The sequence below is a fragment of the Dromiciops gliroides genome, chromosome 4 (assembly GCF_019393635.1).
Source record: "Dromiciops gliroides isolate mDroGli1 chromosome 4, mDroGli1.pri, whole genome shotgun sequence".
NCBI lineage: Eukaryota > Metazoa > Chordata > Mammalia > Microbiotheria > Microbiotheriidae > Dromiciops > Dromiciops gliroides.
In genome coordinates, this window is record NC_057864.1 from 48,309,492 (window position 1) to 48,334,933 (window position 25,442).

The 25,442-nt window shown below is 39.2% G+C and overlaps 1 protein-coding gene and 1 non-coding gene across 2 annotated transcripts in view; one reads left to right on the forward strand and one right to left on the reverse strand.

The window, feature by feature from the left end:
• The window catches only part of ADGRL2 (adhesion G protein-coupled receptor L2), an 869,983-nt gene that overhangs the window by 297,980 nt on the left and 546,561 nt on the right, over positions 1–25,442 (reverse strand). The window lies entirely within an intron of this gene.
• On the forward strand, positions 2,049–2,138 carry LOC122727130. Its single transcript, XR_006353082.1, has one exon. It is a non-coding gene; the product is annotated as a small nucleolar RNA SNORA29 (small nucleolar RNA).

Below are 25,442 nucleotides of genomic sequence, written 5' to 3' on the forward strand. Positions count from 1 at the left end.
CAATCTCCCTAGGCTTAGATTTCTTTCTTTCTTTCTTTCTTTTTTGGTGAGGCAATTGGGGTTAAGAGACTTGCCCAGGGTCACACAGCTAGTATCAAGTGTCTGAGGCTGGATTTGAACTCAGGTCCTCCTGACTCTAGGGCCGGTGCTCTGTCCACTGCGCCACCTAGTTGCCCCTTAGATTTCTTATCTATGAAATCAAGGGATTGGGTTCGATAACTTCTACAGCCCCTGCCTGTTATGGCCCAACTCCTTGAAAAAGTTTTTTCTACCTGATATTCCACTCCTTCCTCATTACCTAGTCACTTGTCAACTTTTTAACATAAAGGTCTATCTCCTGGGACCAAGCTGGACAAATCTAATCTCTTTGCCTTCACATAATAATCCTTAGGATGCTTGAATACCACTATCATGCTGCCCCTAAGTCTTCTCAGATCGCCAGGTCCTTCTCTTGACCTTCATGTGATATGCTTACCAGGACCATCTCCATTTTGGATGCCCTCTTATGAGCCACAGTAGTATTTCTATGTTTTTCCTTAAATGTGAAGCCCAGAAGTAGGCAAAGTGTTCCAGAAGTGCTCTGACTAATGTATGGGACTGTGGAATGGTTGACCTTGCTCCAGTACCTCTCAGTGCATTTTAGCACAGCATGAGTTGTTTTGACTAACGAGTCACATGGTTGACTCTTCTTCAGCTTTCAGTTCATTAAAAATTCCAGATTTTTTTCCCCATATACTGTTGTCTAGCCATGCCTAACTCATTCCCTACTTGCAAAGGTAAAGGTTTGGGGTTTTTGTTTTGTTTTGTTTTGTTTTGTTTTTGCTCAGGAGTAGATCTTTAAATTAATACTCAATAAATTTCCTTTTATTCTATCTGGTCTATTGTTCTTACCCATAAAAGTCTTTTTGGTACCTGACTTTGCCCTCTAGTGTGTTATCCATTTCTCCTACTTGTGTCATTTTCAAGTTTGATACTTATATATATAATCTGTGCCTTCATCTAGCTCATTTATTTAAGTTCTTATCAGCACAAATTCAGGAATAGATCCCTGGGACACTCTATTACTGGCCTCTCTTCAAATTAACATCAACCTATCCATGATTCTTCCTTGGGGGTCCAGTCCTTCTACCAGTTCCAAATCTCCCTAACAATTCCATCTCTCCATTTTGTCCACAAGGCTAGGATGAATGACTTTGTCAAACACTTTGCAGAAATGTTAGTATATTATGTCTGCCGCAGTTCCCTGAAATGTAGATCATGGGGCAGGTAAGCTGGACAGAAAAGGAAATGAGGTTAGTCTGCTATGACCTGTTCTTGATGAAGCTGCTTTTGATCATGGCTTCCTTTTCTAAGTGTTCCCAAATCATCCCTTTAATCATGTGTTATAGAATTTTACCAGGAATTGACAGCAAGTGCACTGGTCTATCGTTTGGAGCCTCCACCCTCTTCTCTTTTATGAAAATTGAAACAACATTTTTCCATCTCCTGTCCTGCTTAAAATCTCTACTTCCCTAAGATCTTTCAAAGAGCGCTGACAATTGCTCAGAATTCTCCTACACTACCTCTTCCTCACTTTTTCCTGTCTATATTTTCTGCCTTTCAGTTAAACTCAACACCTCTTTGATTTTCTTTTGAAAAAAAAGTATCTTTCTTCTTGAACTTCTCACTTTTCTTCTGTAGTGACCTGTCTTCTGGATGCCAACATGAAAATGGTACAAGATACAGACCATTTAGTGCGATGAAAATACAATGTTCAGTTCAAATTTTGGTTTATCACCCATGTTTCTCCTTAGCTACTGAACTATCATCCTTTTTCTCCTCTGCATTTGGGAGTGTAGAGAGCAGCAAATCCTGACTCTTCCAGCTACCATCTGTGTCCTTAGGCAAAGTCATATAACGTCTTGGTGCCTCAGTTTCCTCATCCATAAAATGAGAGAATTGTAGTAAATGATGACTAAGATCCCTTGTGTGTGGTGAGTAATTTTTCAGTCATTTTCCTGACTCTTTCTGACCCCATTTGGGGTTTTCTTGGAAAAGGTATTGGAGTGCTTTGCATTTGACTACCACTTTTTCACTTCATAGATTTAGTGGCTCTGCTTCTGGGATAAAATATAGCTACTATGGTAGGACAGAAAAAGACTGGCTGCATCTTTATACAGATATAGATATAGATAGATATACATATATAGAGATATACATAAATATATATATGTGAAATGGCAGAGTGATCTAGCTCTATTGTATGTTATATTCGATATAAAAATGATGGTTAATCATAACTACTGTAATATCCTTGTCAAACTTGAAAAGTATTGATTTCTATATTTTTGAAATGTTTTAAATAGAAATTTTTAAAAAAGACACTGGAGTGGTTTATCATTTCTTTCTCCAGCTCATTTTAAAGATGAGGAAACTGAGGCAAACATGGTTAAGTGACTTGTCCAGGGTCACACAGCCAGTAAGTGTCTGAGGCCAGATTTGAATTCAGGTTCTCCTAGTTCCAGGGCCCATGCCTGGATCAGTAACTTCTGAGCCTCCTAGCTTCTGAAAATTCCTTCCAGCACAAAATCTATGATCCCAGAATCTTATAATAATTTTTTTCTGTTTTTTCCAAAGTCAACTTTCTGTTACCCACTCTCCATCTTTCTTTTCCTGAAAGCCTGAATTCTAATTCTTTCTAAGAATTCCAATTTCTCATTATTTCCATATATCTAAATCTTATTGTCTGCACTATAACCTTTTGGTAATAACCAGTGATTATGCTGTACTCCCAATCAAGTTCAGGGACAGAGAGGGGGAATCCCCACCCTGCATTTATGATTCATGAAAAAAAAAAAAAAAGATGTGAATTTTGGCTGGAATCTGAGGTAGCAAGTCTACCTAATTCAAAATGAGACTACCTTTGAGTCATATCCACAACTAAATCTAATTTCCATGAGTAATTATGGGCTTGTATCAACTTAATTTGCATTATTCACTGGAATTGTTCAGGCCAAAAAAAAACAAAAACCAAAAAAACCTTTTGAAGATATGACTGAAATGATGCCAAGCCAAGATATTTAGCTTTCCTTCACAAAAGGAAAGGAAGAAGTTGACTTATTGTGAAATATATTTGCCTTTAGATGTGTTTCAAAAATTAGTTACCAGTTCACTGGCTACTAAATACTGAAATCTTCCTCCTAGACTGGAGAGATGTCTGAAGCTCATGACCTGTGTTTTTTTTCCCCATAAGTCTACTGGATAAATGATGGTGTCACCCACTAAAAGTCATGACCTCTCTGAACCTGTTTCCTCTTCCATAAAACAAGAATAATAATGGTGCCTACCTCACAGGGTTGTTGTGAAGGTGAAATGAGGCAATGTAAGCAAAGCACATTGGAAAACCTTAAAGGAGATTATATAAACGTGAGGAACCAAATCACTCTCTCCTATTTAGGCTTCAGTTTTCTCATCTGTAAAATGGGAAGGAAGTGGAATGGATCAGTAATGACAAACCCAAATAGAAACAGGAGCCACTAAACTGTACATGAGAATTCCTGTGGGCCACACATTGACTTCTTCTTGTTGTTTTTAATGTGTGTCTGACTCTGTGACCCCCATTTGGGGTTTTCTTGGCAGAGATACTTCGATTTTCTTCTCCAGCTCATTTTACAGATGAGGAAACTGAGGCAAACAAAGCTAAGTGACTTGCCCAAGGTCACACAGCTAGTAAGTGTCCTAGGCCAGATTTGAATTCACTCTTCCCGATTCCAAGCCAGTACTCTATCAAGGGCCACCTAGGTGCCCCACGTAGTGACTTAGAAAACCACATATTAATATTGTTTGTGTTCTACTGTACTTTTCTTTATTTTGTTAAAGATTTCCCAATTGCATTTTAATCTGGTTCAGGCCACATTGGGGAGTGTTGTGGGCAGGGTGTCCGACACCCCTGGCTTAAATGATCTCTAGGTTTCTTCCAGATCTTAATCTGTGATTCTGTACTGGCTCTTCCTGGACTCACAGGTGTGTCTATCCCAATGAGGTTGCTCCTGGCCCCCTCCTTCTCTCTCTCTTACTGGGGGAGGGTGGAGTGCAGATATCAGGAAAGGTCCTCCCAGAGCCTCCATTAAAAGAGGATGCCAAGGCAGCCTATTTCCACTTGGCTACACTCTCCTGGAGTTCATTATTCCCTGACTTGAGGAACCCTCTATCTTATCTTCCACTTACCAGCTGTGTGACCCTCAGCAAGTCAAATAACTTCTCTTTGCCTCGGTTTCCTTATTTGTAAAATGGGGAAAAATAATAGCATCTACCTCACAGGGTTGTCGTGAGGACCAAATGAGATGACAATTGAAAAAGCACTTAGCACAATGCCTGGCACAAAAGAAGTTCTATATAAATGTTTATGATTATTATGATTACTATCACTATCATTGCTGCCATTATCACCATCACCACCATCACTACCACTACCACCACCACCACTACTGTAGTTATGTTGACTTCCTCCATTAAGTTGTGAACTCCTTGAGGGTGGGCACTGTTTTTTCCTTTCACTGCATGCCCAGTACTTAGCACTGTGCCTGGTATACAGTGGGTGATTAAGTAAATGTTATTGACTGACTAAGGTATTAGCAACAGGCTTGGAACTCCTTTGCATTCCTTCTCTCACAGCCTGACTTGTGAACTCCATAGTTCTAACAGTCCACAGTGAGTTCTATCACAAAAGTAGAAAGAGGATGAATGGAAGAGAAAGGGCCATAAGGTTCTTCCTGCTCCATCATTAAGCCCCAGCTAATTTTAGTCAGGACACAGCTCGGGGTCAAGAAAGGCAGAATCCAATCAGGAAGCCAGGAAGTCATCAGGAATCAGAGTCAAGTTACCAGAACAGGGTCAGAAACAGAAAGGTCAGGCTCTGGGGTGAGGCAATCTCAGCCAAAGGGAAATGGGGTCGGGAACACAGAAGCTCAGAGGCTGGAGGAATAGGAGAAAGCCTCAGGCTCTGCCCCAGGGCCCTGCACTGCTCAATAATGGAAATGGCTCAATAGCTCTGCTCAGCCCTCCCTCTTGGCTGCCATTTTGGGAAGGGCCCCAGCCAGGCTTCTTCTCTGTCTTCTTTTTGGAATTCCTCTCCCCTTCACCTGCCTTATTACCCCTTCCTCAGGACCTCTTTAGGTGTTCTTTTGCCATTAGAATGTAAGCTCCTTGAGGGTAGGGACTGTCTTTTTTTGCTTGTATTTGGATTTCTGGTGCTTAGTATAGTGCCTGGCACACAATAAGCACTTAATAAATGATCTATCATCCATGCATGTATGTATGTATGTATGTATGTACCTATGTATCTATCTATCCTATCATCTATTTATCATCTATCTATAATCTATCATCTATCATCTAACTATCATCTCTCTATATTTCATCTATCTATCTATCTCTCATCTATCTATCTCTCATCTATCTATCATCCATCCTAGGTTAGGACATAGTAGGTAAAGAGAGGCAGATCACCAGCACATAGACCACCTGGGCTGGAGAAAGGGATCCGTCATATCTGACTACATCTGCTGTTGTTTCCCCCCCTCCATCTATCTCTAAATACACTAGCTTAATCACTGCACACTTTCTTTCCTGAAGGATCTTGACAAGATCACAATGCTATGTAACAAAAGTGGGGCTGGTTGGGTGTCACTCTAGAGAATGCAGTTGGTCAGCTTGGGATATTTGATATATTCAGTAATCACTGTAATTCTATTTTATCTACCCCCCTCTGTTGATTTAGTTAGTCACACCTTGTTACAATAATCAGCTCACTTTGTTGACAGTTAGGTGACAAAGTATATCTATCCTGGAGACAAGAGGACCTGAAGTTAAAATCCAGCTTCAGATACTTACTAGCTGTGTGACCCTGGGCAAGTCACTTAACTCCATTGTCCTCTCCCCCAAAGATTATTAGCTCACTTTTTGGGGGGGGAAGGGGAATGAGGGTTAAGTGACTTGCTCAGGGTCACACAGCTAGCAAGTGTCAAGTGTTTGAATCGGCATTTGAACTCAGATCCTCCTGAATCCAGGGCTGGTGCTTTTATCCACTGCTCCACCTAGCTGCTCCCTCACTTTTGTTTTTAACCTAGGGGCAACATAATTACCTTGGCAGCTAGGTGGCACAGTGGATAGACCACTGGACTTTGAATCAGGAAAACTCGTGAGTTTATATCTGACTTCTGGGCAAGTAATTGAACTCTGCCTCAGTTTCCTTATCTATAAAATTAACTAGAGAAGGAAATGGCAAACCACTGCAATATCTTTGTCCAAATGGGGTCACAAAGAGTCAGATATGACTAAATAAGAAGGACAAACACAATTGCCCATCAAGGTGTTCCCCTCTACTACTTTATGGAGTTTAGAGCAAACAAAAAGTTCATAGTACCATCACAGTATCTCAAAGCACTCAGTCAGAAAGGTCCCAAACATTTAGGTAGAAGTTTGGCTCTTCCCTAATTTAAATTTCTATTTATCTCTAGCTACCCCTGGCCTTTTTTATTGTTGAAGCAAAATTCAGATTACTGAAATGTTTGGGGTAAAGAAGGGAGCAGAGGCAGCTAGGTGGCTCAGTGGATAGAGAGCTGGGCCTAGAGGCAGGGAGACCTCAGTTCAGCGGTAGCCTCAGCCATTTACTAGCTGTGTGACCCCAGGCAAGCCACTTAACCTCTGCTTGCCTAATCTACTGGAGAAGGAAATGACAAACCATTCCAGCATCTTTGCCAAGAAAACTCCATGTACCATTTATTCATTTGTTCAACAACCTAAAATAATCTTCTATCTGAAGAGCATGGTATGGGATAGTATTTTAAGCAAAAATACATAAGATCAAGTCCTTATACTCATACGGCTTATGGTGCAAGATGATGACAAAACACATACATAAAATAGTTATAATACAACTTGAAATATGAGTTTATAGGAAAACAGAAACAATGTGCTCTGTGCTCAGTTCTGACAGTGGGAACTTGAGTCCTTCTCGTCCTTGCTCCTCCCTTGGCCTTCCTAATGAATGTCCTTGCTGTTGCTACCACTGGAGAAGTAAACATCAAGAAAGTGTGGTGGGGATGGAGGGATCCCCTTCACTGGGTGCTGGTTCTGTAAATGTCAAAGGGATGCAATCATCTTAGAAAACAGATCAGCTCAGGGCCCAGTGAATGGGGACGACTGATAAGGGATTCAACCACAGTAATAAGTGGAATGAGAACAAGACCTGGAATCAGAAGATCTGAGTTTAAATTGCAGCTTGGCTATTTATTAGTGTTTGACCTTGGACAAGTCACCTAACTTCTTTTTCCTTATCCTTAAAGTAAGGAGTTTGGGAGTCCTTCTGGCTCAGAGATTAGGATTTCAAAACCGGGAGTGTCTATGAATTTCGATGGGGAAAAAATTTACATCTGTATTTCAATATAATTAGTTTTCTTTGTAATTTCATGCATTTTATTTTAAGCAATTAAAAAACATGATGAGAATGGGTCCATAGGCTTCAGCAGACTGCCAAAGGTGGGGGAGAGAGAGATCCATGACCCAAAAAAAAAAGTCAAGAATCCCTGCCTTAGTTTTCTAGCTCATGTCTATTTAGCTAGGTATCCCCATTCTGTTCGTGAACAGAATGATCTTTTGATCCTGCAACTTAAATATGTGGCATTGTATTTATCCATCCTTAAGGATACTTCTTTACATATTTCTTTGGAACCTTGGAGAATGGAAATGCAAAAAACCCAAACAAACCCCAAACTCCAAAACTTCAATTATAAAAGAGTAACAGTATCAGCTTTAATGTTTATGTAGCACTTTTAAATACATTATCTCATCTGAGCTTCACAATGATCCTTGGGTCCCCATTTTATAGAGAGGGAAATCAAAACCCAGAGAAGTTTAATGACTTACCCATGGTCACACAGCTAATAAGTCTCTGGGGTAGGATTTGAACCTACGTCTTTCTAACTTCAGCTTCAGCCCTCTTGTCCACAATGCCAGGCTGCCTTTCTAATGTGTCTATTTCCTTATTGTTCATTTGTTAATGGAGACTTTTGGACGGCCTCTTTTCTACCTCACTTGAGTATTTCTCGGGTTGAATTCTAATCTAAGTATGAGATTGTTCGCAAAAATGGGCTTTGATTAAAACCCAGCAAAACCAGACACAGGGGAAAGCCGGGTAATTGCAGCAAACTCAATTAAGGAGTAAATATATTCTTGCATTACCTCCTGGACCCCAAATACCTGTTAGAATCTGCAGTAAAAAAAGGCAAGCAGATGTAACTTTATTTCCTTTTGGTTTCTTTTAAGTCAAGACTTACATGTTATCTCAGAGCTCGTTAACTGGAAGACTGTGGAACCCCTGCAGTAACAACTGGCTCAGCTGGTCAAAACCACTTGTGTGTGCAAGTACTTTGTACAAGATCTTTGGCAAGATTACAGAAAGGGAAAAAAAAAATAAAACAAAACCACAATCTCCTCTCTTCTTGAGAACCTTACAGACTAGTAAGGAAGGTAAGCATTAGAGCAGGAAAAAGAGGAAAGACTGGAAGTTGGAAGTTCTGAGTTCCAGCATCAGATTTGCCATTCCCAGCTCAGAGAACTAAGCAAGTCACTTCATCTCATTGGGCTTCAGTTTTCTCAACTAGAAAGGGAGCACGCTAAACCCAGGGATCTAAGGATATGCTCAACTCTAAAATCCTTATGCTATAATTTCAATAAGGGGTACAATGTCTTGAGCATAGCAGGTGATTTTTTTTTAATAGCAAAAGAACTGGGAAGTATTGGGTACGTGTAAGTTGATGGGCTGAACAAATTATGGCATATGGATGTAATGGTATATTATTTTTGCCAGAAAAAAATGAAAGTGAAGGCTGAGAAGCATGGGTTTTTATAGCTATAATTTTTAATATAATTTATATATGTATATATATATGCTTTATAACTTTCTAGCTAGCTAGCTATGCTAGCTAGAGAAAAAGGTATGGCTATACATAGATACAGATATAGGCATAGCTATAACTCTAGAGATAGAGATATAGGTATAGGCATAGGGCTAGGTATAGTATATGTATAGGTAAAGATATTGATATAGATATGTTTACTTATGACAGCTGTACTCAATTAAAGTATAAAGTCATACTTCCCTGTGCCTGTAGGGAAAAAGTTTTAGTAGTCTGTTTGTGTCCTGATTGCTCTGGGTAATCCTTGGTTTACATTGGAAATACTGATGGGATGCTGAAGGTTTCCACTTGAGCCAAAATGGCCCAATGCAGAAAAAGTGAGTTGGCCAGCTCCACTTGGGAAATGCTAGTTCTTATTTTGATTGTGTCACCCTATGTAAGAGCAACCTTTCTATATACATGATTGCTGGTATTTAAATTTACCTCTTAAACTGGTAAATGCTTATTGGATTGAATAGAAAGGTCTCCACTAAAGTCTTCCTCCAGTGCATTTCATGGGGGTGTAATTGACCTTGAGTCCTTGAAGTTTTGGTAGCAGAATACAATCTCTAGTGGATTCTGCCCAGCCCAACAGGCTTTGGAGTAAAGCACTTGGCATCAGCATTTGGGGGAACTGGGGAAGTCCTCCTGTTGAAGATGCCACTTGAGCCTTGAAAGATAGGAGGGATTTCAGGGATCAAATGAGATATTTAAAACTGGTGTCCAACTCAAATAGAAGCAGATTCCTGCAGGCCACATGTTGCCTTTGAAAGCCAAAAAAGATCATTATCTGTGTTGTATTGTATTGTATGATCAGTTCCCAATTATATATATCTATATCTATATCTATATCTATCTATCTATCTATATATATATTTTAGTGAGGCAATTGGGGTTAAGTGACTTGCCCAGGGTCACACAGTTAGTAAGTGTTAAGTGTCTGAGGCCAGATTTGAACTCAGGTACTCCTTAATCCTGGGCCGGTGCTCTATCCACTGCGCCACCTAGCCGCCCCCCCAATTATATTTTAATCTGGTTAAGGCTGTACTCTGGCTGAGGTTTGGAGTCCAATATCTCTGATGTAAAGCATTTTGTAAACCCCAAAGCACTATATAAATGTTTAGCTATTGCCTATCACTCTCTCCTATTGGTAAAGGAAGGAAAACAAAACTCCTTTTCAACAAATATGCAAAGTCAAACAAAATCAATTCCCACCTTGTTCATGTAAAAAAAAATAGTTCTCAATCTGTACCCTGAGCCTATCAAGAGGTGAACACCTTGTTTTATCTTGAGTCTTCTGGAATTGAGGTTTGTCATTACTTTGTTCAGCATTCTTAAACCTTACAAAGTTATTTGTCTTATAATATTGTAAAGTATAAATTGTTCTGATTCTGCTTGCTCCACTATGTATCTGTTCATAAAGCCTTCTCAAGTTTCCCTGAAATCATCTCCTTCATCATTGTGGTGCCCCCCTGTTAAACCAAACTCTGTGAGGGCAGAAAAGGGAGGGTCTTAAAAAATGTAAGTCCCTCTTACGCTTTACACAGTGCTCTGCAGACAGTAGGTGCTTAATCATGGTTCATTATTTTCATAAAGTGAGGGGCAGAGATTGAAAGGGAGTTGAATTAGAATCAGCTTTTGCTGGAAATCAATTCCTCTTCTTATGATCTCCCACTTGATGAGTGTAGCCAAAATTCTGAGTAATTCCAGGCTGTGATTTCTGTGGTTACCAGCGATCTATGCATCTTTTCTCCTCTTACTTTCTAGTTGCAAATTCCTAGGTTTGCTCTTGAATAACATGGGACCTAGCCTCCTTTTATTTGTAGACTTTAGAAAAAAAAACCAACCTAAACTCTTAAGTGTATCTTTTTAAACTAGCTCATGATTAGCACAGCTGTTATTTTAGTTTATTGTTTTATTGCTTTTGTAAAGAGCGCTGGGACTTTTATGAAGGTGCTAAGCTTATAGTATATTTTTAATCACCATTTCAGTTATCATTATCTTTGTCATTAAAAACTAAACATCTGTAGGGCTTCATTGGCACTCAAATATGATACATAAGCAATTACAGTAAATATTAATAATGATCCTGACAAACCCTGAGACATAAAGCAAAACATAAATAGAGCGTGAAAAGCATAGACAGTTCTCCCAAGCTTTCCTCTCTGCCAAATATAATTTCAAATGTATTTATGGCTGAGATATTCATCTGATATATTTCTTATGGCTGGTATGCCCAGGGATTTTGGGCAATATATCAACAACCGCCACTGGGGTGGATCTTACATCATACTCTCCCAACATTAGCTGGCAGCAAGTTAGGTAGTCCTCTCTTCTGTGTCTACTGTGACCTGTTCCAAGGTCAAGTTAATGAATATGTGATCCACCATTCATTTCCCTTTGAAAATGTTCTGATTTCTCACAGTTAACTGTAATCTACTCATCTCTTGAATGTATTAAAGACAATGAATGAGTTCGAGGTAAAGATTGATTGCTAGGGGTATGTTAATCCTTACAGAAGCTTCCATGGGTCATTGATAAAGCACATCACCTCTTCAGGGGCTCAGTTATTTTGAACCTTCTTTATCTCCACTGAATCACTAGAACTATTGCTAATTGCACCATCAAAGCCTTTCCTCCTATTCCTCTAGCTTTCTATACGAGTGCCTTCTATACTCATTCTGTTATCCAGCCACCCTATTCTTATTTGGCCATCCCCCTGATCTCTGTCACTTGGAATCAATCCTGGGCTTTCTTTCAGCTTTAGTGCAAGGACCACCCTCTTCAGGAGGCCCATCTCAGTTCCCTCACCTCTAGTGTTTTCCCACCCAAGTTACCATATGGCTCTTCTTAGCACAGTACCTGCACATAGTAGGTACTTAACAAATACTTATTGATTGACTGTATGTGCTTATATACAGAAGCATAGAAGAACCAATAGATTTATCTGGCCCAAACTGAATTGAAACTGATCAGGCAAGGTCACATTTGGGGAATTATGCAGAAGAAATATGTAAAGAAATTTCAGGAATTTCGATTTCTTTGCTGCCACAGAAGCATCTTTGGAATACTTCCAGCGTTCTCTTAGGACTTCATATGGCTGCAGAGGCCAAAGGAAAGATGCATGGTGGGTCTGGGGAGACTGAAGTATATCATGAATCATTAATTAATCAACACCTGCTGTGTGTGAAGCACTGGGGGATACAGAGACCAAAAATGAAGCTAATGACTTCTGTGTGAGAAGCAGGGTAAGAAGGCTTTATTGAGGAAATTACCAGAAAAAAAAATAACCACATGGGCCCATCTGGTAACAAAAGTATGGTAGCAGATTGCCAGCCCAAATAATGGCTAAACTAGTATCCACAGAATATTAAAGACACAGGGATGGTGTCCAATGAGTCTCAATAATCAATCACAGGGGCAGCTAGGTGGCGCAGTGGATAAAGCACCGGCCCTGGACTCAGGAGTTCCTGAGTTCAAATCCGTCCTCAGACACTTGACACTTACTAACTGTGTGACCTTGGGCAAGTCACTTAACCCCAATTGCCCTGCAAAAAAACAAACAAACAAACAAATAATCAATCATGTGTTTGTTAAGTGTATCCTGTGTGCCAGGCATTGTGCTAGATTCTAGGGATACAAAAAAGGGAGAAAATAGTCCCTGGCCTCAGAAGGCTACATCTAATGATGAATTAATTAAGAGGCATGGCCAAAAATTATAGAACTTGAGAGAGCATAGAATAGGTTTTTGTTTTCAGGGGCTGAAGGGGATGCCCATTGTCAATGGATGATGGTTTCACTGAACATATAAGTGGAAATGTCATGTTTTCATTAGCCTCAGAGGCAGAACCAGGGGCAATGTATGAAAGTAGAAAAGAGACATATTTGGGCTTGTTGTTAGGGAATACTTCCTAATGATTAGAGTTATCTGCAAGTATAAGGGTCAATCTTGAGAGGTGGTAGCTTTTCTCTTACTGGCGGTCTGTAAGTAGAAGCTAGATGAACCTTTGTCTATCATGCTGCAGTGAGGATTTCATTTGGGGCATACGTGAGTTGGATGAGATGGTCACAGGGGTCCCTTCCAATTCTCAAGTTTTAAGATTCTAGAAATTAGCATTATCACTTAAGACACATTTATGTAGACCAAACTGGATGTCTATGTAATGAGGGGGTATAAAAGAGAGAAGTAAATAGTTTTATGGGGATGATCATAGGTGGTTCTTAGATTTGGGTTTGGAGTCAGGTTTTGAAGGAGGTGGGGAGCCTGGACTGGCAGAAAAGAAAAGAGAGTTCATTTGAGGCAAAGAGAATGGTACACAAAAAGAAATAGAAAACGGAATGAGCAAATCACCTAAGGAGAGAAATAAGTGAACTAAGTTGGTTTGACTGCAACAATGGAGGCTCTCTGTAGGGAAATAATGAGAAAGATGTTGATGAAATTGTGCAAGCTTAGGTAGTGGCAATTGATGGGAGATCTTGATTGGCAGAACAAGGAGACCATTTATGACATAAAAGGAAGTTATAATAGAATATTGAACAGGAGAGTAACATTAGGAAAATATTACGATAAGGAAATTTTTTAATGGAGCCGACCAATATGGGAACTTTCCACTTGATAGAGTAGATAGAGAAATGTGTTAAGAATTTACTAAACAGAGAGCCCTGGTTCATTTCTATAAGTAATGTCCCTGGGCCTGAGCAGTCGGGAGGCTGGCTGGGATAATGGTTTCCTGAAGTCAAATGACTCTACCTGCCTACACAAGCCTAGTTAATAATCTCTAGAAAAAATATCTAACCACCTGTGAGAAAGGGATGGAGGAAATAGTAATAAATAAAATATTTTACAGCACCCCAGGGAAATATACTCATAATTTACCCTACTAGGCTTATGGGGACATAATTATGACACCTCAGGCACAATTTTCTGTAAAATCTCAGGCTCTGCCTACATAACTAAGGGGAAGTGGAGCATTGAAACAACCATAAAGTCAGAAGAACACTTTCCATTCAATTTCAAGTGAAAACGGGGGTCAGAATTACCCAGCCAATTGCTTCAATTCTGTTTCATTATATGTGTTGACACAGTCTTGTCTACATATGGTCATAGAACAGGAGTGGGTGACTCAACCCGTCAAACAACTATAGTCATTATTTTGACCGATGTGTTCAGTCACTATGGCCAAAGTAACTGGAACAATATCCCCTATAGTCATTAAGATGGCTTGTCTTTTCATGAATCCACTCACAGCTTGAGGCCAGTCTATGTGGCAAAAGCAGTGGGATTACAGCATAATCAATCAGACCATTTCAGCCATTTTACAGAGTCCTGGAGGACCTGGAGCCAGACAACTACAAGATCTGTTTGGGCATAGTGATTGGCAGCTAGACAGCATTTTATTGGGAAAAAAAGAATCTGGGGCCTTTGCCGGAGTGCCAGCTAATTATGAATCAAGAATATGATGTGGCAGCCAAAAAACCAACCTTAGGTAATGAAAGGAGAAGCTTGGGCCAGGTAACAGGGAGGTTATGGCCCTCTGCTACTTTGTCTGGTTAGACTTTTTCTGTAGTCCATATTACATACTAGGGATATAACTGTTCAGTTCTGCACACCCAATTTAGGAAGTATAATGATAACCTGGAATGTCTATAGAAGGATTCCCAGGAGGAGATGAAGGGTCTTGAGTCCATGTAACATGAATATTGATTGAAAGACATGGGATGTTTAGGTTGGGGAAGAGAAGACTTTGTGAAATTGGGGGGTTTGGATGGTAGGAAAGGTGTAGTTTCTATTCCAATATTTGAAGGGCTGCTAAATTCTGGCCTCAGAATTTAGGATTTCTGGGGGCAGCTAGGTGGTGCAGTGGATAAAGCACCGGGCCTTGGATTCAGGAGGACCTGAGTTCAAATCCGATCTCAGACACTTGACACTTACCTAGCTGTGTGACCCTGGGCAAGTCACTTAATCACAATTACCTAACAAAACAAACAAACAAACAGAATTTAGATTTTTTTTTTTGCAGGGCAATGAGGATTAAGTGATTTTTTGCCCAGGGTCACACAGCTAGTAAGGTTCAAGTGTTTTGAGGCTGGATTTGAACTCAGATCCTCTTGAATCCAGGGCTGGAGTTTTATCTACTGTACCACCTAGCTGCCCCAGAACTTAGAATTTCTGGGTTCAAATCCTGTCTCAGACACATGGATCACTATGTGATCCTGGGAAATTTATTTAACCCTCATTGCCCCAGATAAGCATCTATGACTATAAATTCATATGTTGCTGATCTGCACTGATGGAGGAAACCTTATTCTCTTTGGACAATTCCATTATATCAATGAAATTGTAGGTCGAGTCCCTATTTCCATCATCTGGAGGAAGGATTATATTTATTCTGCTTGTCCAGAAAACAGAACTAGGAGAACTGGAAGACAACTCATCAATCAATCAATAAACATTTATTAAGCACTTACTACTTGCCAGGCACTGTGCTAAACATGGGAGATACAAAGTAAAAATAAAACAAAACAAAACAGTCCCTGCCCTCAAGGAGCTTACATCTAATGGACTACAAACTGGTATTATAAATAAGTCTGAACAAGATTACAGAATAGAAAGAAGGTAACATTAAGTTGGAAACAAATTGTGCTTGATATAAGGAAAAAATTCCCTAACAGTTATGGTTGTCCTAAAATGTGATGGGCTACCCCAGGAAATAATAAATTTCTTCTGTGTTCTTTGAGCAAGGGCTGGATGACCACTTGTTGGGTATGTTGGTGTGGGTTGTCCTGGATGACCTCAAAGGTCCCTCCCAACTGAGATTCTATTTTCCCGTGACTGTGAAAACAAATAAGTTGGTCTTATTGAGTAAAGCCCAATCTAGCAACTACCTATCTCTAGAGATGGCCTGAAGGAAACTTGGTTTCAAGGGTGACAAAATGACCCTTGGAGAGGACTGGGAAGGTTAAATATCAAAGATGATTAGTGAAGAAAAAAAAAATGATATGAAGTAGCCTGTCTCCAAAGAGACAGCTTTCTTTTACTATGGTAAATTGGAATAGAGTTGAAGGAAAGAGATAAGAACTTAAAATGCTCAAGAAGAAAAGCAAGAGAAAAAAGGGGAAAGAAATACACACATCATCAAATCCCAGGTTCAGATGTTTCCTTTATGCTTAGTGTAGAGGAGCACAGTTAATAATGGATTATCTCCCCAAATGCTTGAGATGTGGCACAGCAATAGGTAGGTCTGTTCATTTATTTAATTTTTGCAAAGTCAGATCATTTTGAGAAAACAGTACTGTAAGAAAGGTCTAAAATTGCTAGATGCAGCAGCCCAGTTAAAAATAACCACAAATAGGGACCTACCCTGTGGTAGACAAAAAAGCAAACTCGATTTTTGGGGGAATTGTGCTTATGCGCAATCAAGGAATTTCCAAGGTGGACAAATGACATGAAGAACTCGGTTTAAATTTAATTCAATTCAACAAACATGTAATGAAAAATAAAAAGAGGAGGCTTTAATAATAAAATTAAAACCAGATATTTTTAAGGGAAAAAAAAACCCTAACTATATATCTTTAAAGTTCTTTTTAGAAAAATATTGTCTATGAGTTGATTTAACAAGAAATTAGACTCAAGTTTTCATAGCCTGGGGGACATGACATTCTCAGTAGGGAAGGAACCCTTGTCTATGTTTCTCGTTAATGTGTAGAGAGACCCTGGGGCTCTCAGTTTCAGAGCATGGTACAAAAATCCTGCTTTAAAAAATTATTTATTTAAATCCTAAGTTGTTTAAAGATAGGGGGTTGATCAAGAGAGTTCCCCTCTCCACTTCATAAAGTGACAAAAGCAGTTAGTTGTTGTTGGGGACTTTGTTAAGCTCCTTGTAACTCTTGAAGGATGGGTTTCACTGAAATTTACCCAATTGGTGGACTGTTGGGAGGAGTCTCCCTTTGTGCTGGTCCATAAAAGGTGTTTGTCCTCAGGACCTCTGTCCTTTTAACAGTTGGTTTTCTTTCAAAGAGATCCTAGAAGCAGAGAAGAACCAAGAGAGGAGAGGAGCTGGTTTGGACAGGTAGGGTTGGGGAAAAAGAAATTTCTCCACTTCCACTGTTAGGAGCTGTTAGTGGCAGTCCTGTGCAAGAATCACATGTTATCTACGTGAGTTTGCTCATTTGGCCTGAGAAGACACCTCCTAGACACTGCTGAGTCCCTAATACCAGCCTTAGAGAGGCAGAGATGTAACCTTTCCTTGACAAGACAGCTTTAGAGAAGTAAACAAGGTGGTGGACAGTGGTGAGTGTTCTTCATGGTCGTCTTCCTAGCAGCTTCAAGTAAGAGACTTGGAATCTGATCTAGTGAATGGTGAATGGGTGAGAATAGGTGTTTTTGGACAATGGTACATTTTGGGAGTTGTCTAATAGCACCACGTTTGAGGGTCCTGACTATTCATTACGAGCAATATAACGTCAGACGAGTCATTTTATATCTCTTGGCCTCAGTTTCTTCTCTGTAAAATGAGTAGATTTGGACCTAATGATTGTTCAAGTCCTTTACCTCTATTATTTTGTGATTCTATCATTCCATTGCTTAGAAGGGGATACATTCCTCATGCTAGGCCTAGGGAGTTAGAATGTTATAGAAAGAAAACTCTTAGAGAAGTGTCCACCAATGGGCAATCTTCACCATTAACAAGGGGATTGACTTCACTCCTTACATCTTCTCTTTGGTATATTTCTGTGACTTGGATCTAAAGGAGGTCAGAGCTTGACTGAGAACATTTCAGACACCCCACATTGAGTCCGATTGTATCCCCTGGAGACACAGCATCTAGAGCCATGCCTAATAAGGAAGATGGGAGGGAAAGATGGGCTGCCACATAAGAGATGCCACAAACTTCTTGGAGTCTTACCTATTGACTGTACACTGTAATACTTGCCAAAGATGGACAGGTCTGACCAATGTACATCAGGACTTAAACCAGTGCAAAGCTGGTTAAATATCTGTTCTTTTCCTAAAAGTGGAACTTTTGACATGTTTTCAGTGTGCAATCCAGCTGCACAACCTAGCCCTGAATCTATCGTTAAAGGGGAAGGAGTTTGAAGAGATTAGGTGGGTGGGGTGAGGAAGAGGAAGGCAGGTTGTAGACAGATTAAAAGCCCTAAAAGAAAGAAGATGAAGGATATCCAGGAAATGAGAGCCAGAGCAATGTTGGCAGATATTTACTGGTAACAATTGGAAGCTGAAGGATTGCATATAGGTAGCAGAAGAGAACAAAAGGGGTTAAAGGGAAGCTGGTGGAAAGTAGGATAAAGAGAAGAGGAACTTACAAGGTCAAGGGAAACTGGAGGAAGAGGAGCAGGAATTATTTCAATGAATAATACTGATATTTGAAAGTAAAAGTTAGACTGCTTAACCACTGATTACCTTTCTAGAGCTGCTCTTACAATTCTTCACAGTTTTCTCCTATGCAGAATAATGTTCTGCTTCCCCTCAACATTTGTCCTGCATGCCCTTCCCTACTAATTTTGGTGACAGATATCTACTTCAAAACAGGGAAATTACATGAGTAAATATGGTAGCCAAAATATATTGGTGCTACACTCTAACCTAGCTGATGTCAACAAGTTCTTTCCCATAACACATTCCTTAAAATAGACTAACCAGGTAGACGAGTCTACAGGGGGAAAAAAATCTCCCTTAGGGATTAGTGGGAGGTACAAATAAAGTACTCTAAGGCTTCCCACAAGTCAACTTAGTGATAACACCATAAAAAGAAACAACAACATTAAACTCTACTAAATATTTGAGCTGTATACAAAGATTACAGAATCACAGAATAAGATGATATATGATGCACCTGTAAGAATAAAATAAGTTTAGATAAACTTGGCACCAGAAATATGTAGAAGATTGGAGAGAGTTAAGAGAGAACAGGGGAAAAAATGAAATGACTAGGGAAGAAGAGTGGGGAGGGAATCTTGGAAGGAAAGAGTAAAGAACCGACTAACTGACTTCTAAAGGTGTGACATGATAACAGCCTTCAAAAATTTGAAAATAACTGAATGCTATAGAGACAGAAGAATTATTTGGATTGGTAAGAGACCACAGGAATAGAAATAAAACCAAGAAAGGAAACATGTTGCTCTATATAAGGAGAAATGCCATAACAGAGAAATATTAACTTCTGGAACATTCTCTTGAGGGAAAACAGAAGTTTCAACTCATAGAAAATTTAAGATTAGTAAAATAGGCCATATTCAAGAGGTGGGAAGATTATTACTTGGAACATTGGTGGCTTTATATCCATTTATTATCTTGAGGAAATTCTATCAATATAATCACATGAAAATCACAGTAAGAATTGAGGAAATAGGTGATTCAAAGACATATGGAAAGACTTGTGTGAACTGATACAGAGTCAAGTGAGGAGAAATAGAAAACAACAATTTATGCTATAAAAATATATGAAAATTAGTACTTTTAAAGACTTTAACAAATAAAGAATGAAATGAGCAGAGCCAAGAGAATAATTCATAGAATAACAATGATATTGTAAAGACAAATGACATTGAAAGTTGACCAGAACTTTATTCAAAGCACTGACCTTCCATGAGTCCAAAAGAGCAATGATGAAGCAAGCTATTCCCCTCTTGACAGATGAACTCAAGGTACAGAATAAGCCAGAAAGAGAATTTGTTTTGCTTGACTATGCATATTAGTTACAAGGAATTTGTTTTCTTTGTCAATGGTCAGAGAGTGGAGGGAGAGAAAAGGAGATTTTAGTTAATTTAAAAAATTGAACAAATAAAAGAGATTTCTATTAATTTTTTAAAAAATGAAACAAAAAGACAATCAAGGGGTCAGCATCTCAAGGATAAAGGTCAAAAAAGTTTTAAAGGAGCTTGTTATTACCAATTTGGCTAGTGGCCAGTACCAATTATTTTTCTGAATATCATAGAAGGGCATAAACATTTTATATCTGCAGTGTTACTCTTAAAAAATGTCAGTTAAGATTTGGCATATTCATGTAATATAATATGATTGGTGCCATAAGAAAAGTTTGGTATATAGAAACAGTGCTGGCTTTTTAGTCTAAAGACCCTGGGCCCTAATTTCCTTTGAGATACTACCTATAGATATTCCTTGAAAAAATCTCAAGGATTCAGTTTTCTCACCTGTAAAATTTGAGGGCTATACCAGATGGCCTTCAGGTCATTTCCATATCTAAATGAATCACTCTACTACAATCCTATGTATTTCAAGAAACATGGGAATACATAACAATAATACACAGCTAGCATTTATATGTTTGAGGGTTTGCAAATGACTATATATATAAATGTCTCATTTGACCTTAACAGCAACCTTATGGGATAAATGCCATTTTCATCCCATTAGAATATGACGTTCTTGAGGGCAGAGATAGTGTCTTTGCTTTTCTTTGTATGCCACTACTTTTCACAGTGCTTGGCAACAGTGGTGAGTGTTTAATAAATGCATGATGGAGATGGTTCTCATTTTACAGATGAGGCTTAGGGAGTCAAAGTGATTTGTCCAATGTCACACAATTAATATTTGTGTGAGGTGAGATTTGAACCAAGTGACGACTTACACGATCTGATGAATTAATAGCAAATAGACTTTATACACACATAGAATATATATGTGTGTATACATACATACATACATGTGTATGTATTGTAGCAACGTAAATAACAATAGCACTAAAACACATCTGAACTCATATTAAATCTAATGACCAATCTTTGGTCCAGAAGATAGGTAACACCAGGTAGCGAGGTGGTGCTGGTGGTTCTGGTAGGGTTGTGGATGTGGGATATTGCATTCTTTGTTAGACATGGCTATTCTGTTAGATTGTTTCAATTAGATATTTTTTCTTAGGTATAGAGGAGGGTTCCAGTGGTGGCAAGAGACAGTATATTGGGAAGTAACTGTAGTATAAAAGACAAAAAAGGCATTGAAAATAATGTATATATAATATAGACTTATATATATAATATTGTAATAGTTTCAATTGAAATATATAGATATCAATTGAAACTAATACAAAATATAATCTTGGCTGCAAGGGTTTAATAGCAAACACTGTGGTGTCCTGTGGTTTCTTCAATAATGAAAATCCAAATGCTCTTTTCATCAGGGCCTTTGTGTCTTTTCCCATAGCTAAGCCAAGATAATTGTTCAGGTGGCTAATTTCTTGAGGCTATTTAATAATGTCTCCTGCTAGATGTCTCATGTAAACTCAGCAAGGGGAAGCACCTTGTGTATTAGCAAAAAAAAAAAAATAACAAAATACAACCTACTTATTTAAAGCTCAAATTCATACTTTTCCTTAACAAAAGGCCCCCCTGCTGTTGGAGTTGGCAACCACCATGCCAACTGCATTGGGGAAGATTGGATTAGCAGGCAAAGCTGACTGTGCAGTTGGGTCTCTACTCTCCAGCAGGATTTTTATGTAAATTCTATTACAGGTTCATGCTTTTGGAGATAATGAAATGGATACAAAACACTTTAGAGGTGTTCCAAGTCAGCAAAAATAATGAGCAAGACAGCCAGAGGGACTGATTTAATACGATTTTAACATTTGGTCATTTGTGTGATTTGGCCTGGTGTGTGTAATGATGTCTTACTTGGCATGTTGTGTATTTTTTTCTAAGAGGCTACATACTAAAGGCTCTTGGCACCACAGGTTATTAGTAATGTGTAACATTAACTATGAAGGAACTATCATACTTTAGACTACAGGAAGGGACATAGATGCATATTTTATTATCCCAATTTCCTTATAAGGGAATAATAATATCATCTTTTCTCCAAGAATGCCATTCCTTTGGATGCAAAAATAATGGGACCATGTCCCTTATAGATGGATGGAAATTAGTGCTGAGAAACACTCGTTTCAATGTACACCACAAATCTAAATGTATGCATATTCACCTATAATTTATTTCTCCTATGTAAAATATGCAATGACAATAGGTGGGTAAAAATACATTTTTTCAAAAGATGACCCTTGAGAGTGGGGGTGTTTTAGATTTTTCAAAAGAATTCCTCAGCCAAAGTCAAGAAACCACATCCAAGAAAAATATTTCACAGCCCAGTGCAGAAAATGTATCCTTCATCTCCTGCCATTGTCTTTATCCTTTTAGGGCATAGACCATTCTTGCCCGAAGGTGAAATTTCCATTAATGTCGATGAGAAATCCAGGAGGAACTCCATGCTTTTTTGGCCACAATGAAGCAATCTCCAGGTTGAACGAGGATGTGAACAAAATATATGTTTCTAATATAAAGTCTTCAGGAAAGCCATTATCCCATTAGCTGAGCTGAACTTCTCAGGAATTATGCTCATCTTTATTCTGGGATGACAAACACACATGGATGATTCCCTTTGGTATATTTAATGATTTCAGTCAAAATAGGAAACCTATTGACATTTCACCTCATTGCCAAATTAAACAACATTAGAAACGTGAACTGTTTTGCTGATTGCCACATTTTTGTGGTGAAATGCTGGGAACAAGGTATGACCTTTGGCTCGCTGGGTGCTCTGGCGGTATCCCATACAGTGTTTCTTGTTGAAGGAGAGAAGCCTTGCTGAAGGAGTGTGTGTACACAAGACCCAAAAGGCCTGGCTTGGATTCTTCTAAGTGCTTGACTTTCAAGGAAAACTGTCCAATTGGAACTGTCCAATGGCGATACCCAAACTGCTTTGAGACTGGGTGAATGCACATCCTTCATTGTAGATAGAAAGCTTTTAGCATTCCTGCAACAGTGCCTTTAAAGAGGACAATGTTGACTACACTAAAGCCAGAGGCATCCCTAGGGACAGTTCAGGTCTGTCATCTTAGACCTGGGCTTTGGTAGGCTCTTAACCTGTTAGCAGCTGTGCAGAGATGGAGGGAAACATCCAGAACTGAGAGGTGGCTAATTCTTTTAAAGGCCTGAATCTGTTCTATTTAGATATAATTGACCCATTCCCTTTTCCAAATGAGGCATCCCTGCCCTTCTTCCTTTCCACATGGGTCAGTGTTTTCCTATTGAGATTTCTTTTATATTTTGAAGCTACCTCATTTAAATATAGTTTTGAATATATGAATAAGGGTAGAAGAGCCAATGCAGTATGGTCTGCCATATCGTAGAAGTTGAAGAACAGGCAAATCCATGAACTTGGATGTGGAAAAAAATATACCTCTATTTTCACTGACCTCTAACTGAAATTGAGTATTTCCTATAATCATTTTAAAACATTATTCTGATAAGGGGTTCATAAGTTTCACCAGGCTGTCAAATGGGCCCATGATACATAGACTTCTAGAGACAAGAAGACCAGATCAATAAATCAATAAATATAATGCCTTTCATTTCATTTTAGCATTTTAATCCTTCTCTCCCTCCCTCTTTGCTTCTGTCTCTGTCTCTGTCTCTTTTTCTCTCTGATCATTGTCATCCTCTTTGTCCATAGACAAAGAATTCAGAGAAGTCACAGGAATACTGTATTGAAGCCTGTAGCTCTGGGAATAATAGAGTTTGAAAAAAATGATCTGAAGTAAACAACAGCTTAGTAATAATAGTCACCACTGTAGGGGGCGGCTAGGTGGTGCAGTGGATAAAGCACCAGCCCTGGATTCAGGAGTACCTGAGTTCAAATCCGGCCTCAGACACTTGACACTTACTAGCTGTGTGACCCTGGGCAAGTCACTTAACCCCCATTGCCCTGCAAAAAAACCCAACCAACCAACCAAACAAACAAAAACACTGTAATATGGCACCCCCCCCCCTTGCAAAAGCTTATTATATATGAGACTAGGGAGGTGACCTTTCTAGTCATAGTCAGATCATATCTAGTATGTTGTATTCAGAACTGGGCATGACAGTTTAGAAAGAACATTGGTAAACTGGCAATCATTCACATGTGGTGATCAAGACATTGAATTCGTACCATGTCAGGATCAGCTGAAGGAACTAGGGGTGCTTATTCCACATAACCTGAAGACTTGGTGACATGATGATGATAGGTAGCTGGATAGATAAATAAATGACAGATACTAAATATTCTATATATCTAAGCCACAGGGTAGAGGCATCTCCAGGGTAAGAAGTCTGCAGGAGTTGTGGGAATGATAAAGGAAGCTGATGTTGGTGTATTAAAAAGAGGAACTGGGTGTGAATAGAGAGAAGCTGAGGAAATAATGAGTTTTTTGCAAGAGCCTATGACTCTGTTTACCCTGGTGGGATGATAATAGATAGCCAGGCAGGTTACTATTCTCTATCAGTAAACTCAATAGACTTTATTCCAGGACTAAAGGAACAGATATGCAGGGAGATGATCAATAGGAAACCAGAGATTTGAGCCTCAAAAAATACCTCATCTTGCCCCGCTTGGTGAAAATACCTTGCCCTTGGGAGAGATTCCCAGAGCATTCTGAGTTTCTTGTATCTGTAACCTGGGGCTCACACCTTGTGCATTTGCATAAAAATCTCATTGAGGAGAAAATGATTATTTGATGCTTCATGCCTGGATGATGGAAATAGTTAGCACGACAGCTTTGGAGAAGAGAGAGCTTTGTGCTTCTGGCTTCAAGAGAAGAAAGACACAATTTCAGGCCCTCTTCAGGGAGAGAGAGAAAAGACATTGGGAAGCAGCAGACACATAGAGGAGTCAGGATTTTGATACATGTCCGTTTTCTAGCTAGTGTCCTTAGAGATTTCAAGGGATTTCCCTTTGAATGAGACCAGAGACTCTTGAAAGGGCTGAGATCTCTTTCTCTTCCAGTGGGAGAGTTCATTCACTCTGTTTATTATCTGGAATATTCTAATCTGTAATCCTCTGATATCTATTTGCTATCTGCTTGTATAAATGGACTTACTTAGGGGCAGCTAGATGGCGCAGTGGATAAAGCACTGGCCCTGGATTCAGGAGGACCTGAGTTCAAATCCGGCCTCAGACATTTGACACGTACTAGCTGTGTGACGTTGGGCAAGTCACTTAACCCCAATTGCCTCACCAAAAAAGGGAAAAAAAAAAAAAAGAAAGTGATGATATCTTTGGGGGCGGCTAGGTGGTGCAGTGGATAAAGCACTGGCCCTGGATTCAGAAGTACCTGAGTTCAAATCCAGCCTCAGACACTTGACACTTACTAGCTGTGTGACCCTGGGCAAGTCACTTAACCCCCATTGCCCCGCAAAACAAAACAAAACAAAACAAAAAAAACAAAAGATAAATGGACTTACTTGCTATTCATTATTTGTGCTGGAGAAACAAAAGCACTTGGTGGTAAGGGAAACAAGCCTTCAGATATAGTTTAGGACCTCTCTAACTCTTTAAAGAATGATGACCAGGAAAGCAGCTTGAATCTAAGAATGAAATAATTTCCCCTATTTATTAACAATAATATATAACGATAACACATAATTAGCTTATTAACAATATTTGGGGGAAGATGGATCATGTGAAAATTTTCTAAGTCCGACAAAGGAAAAGAAACA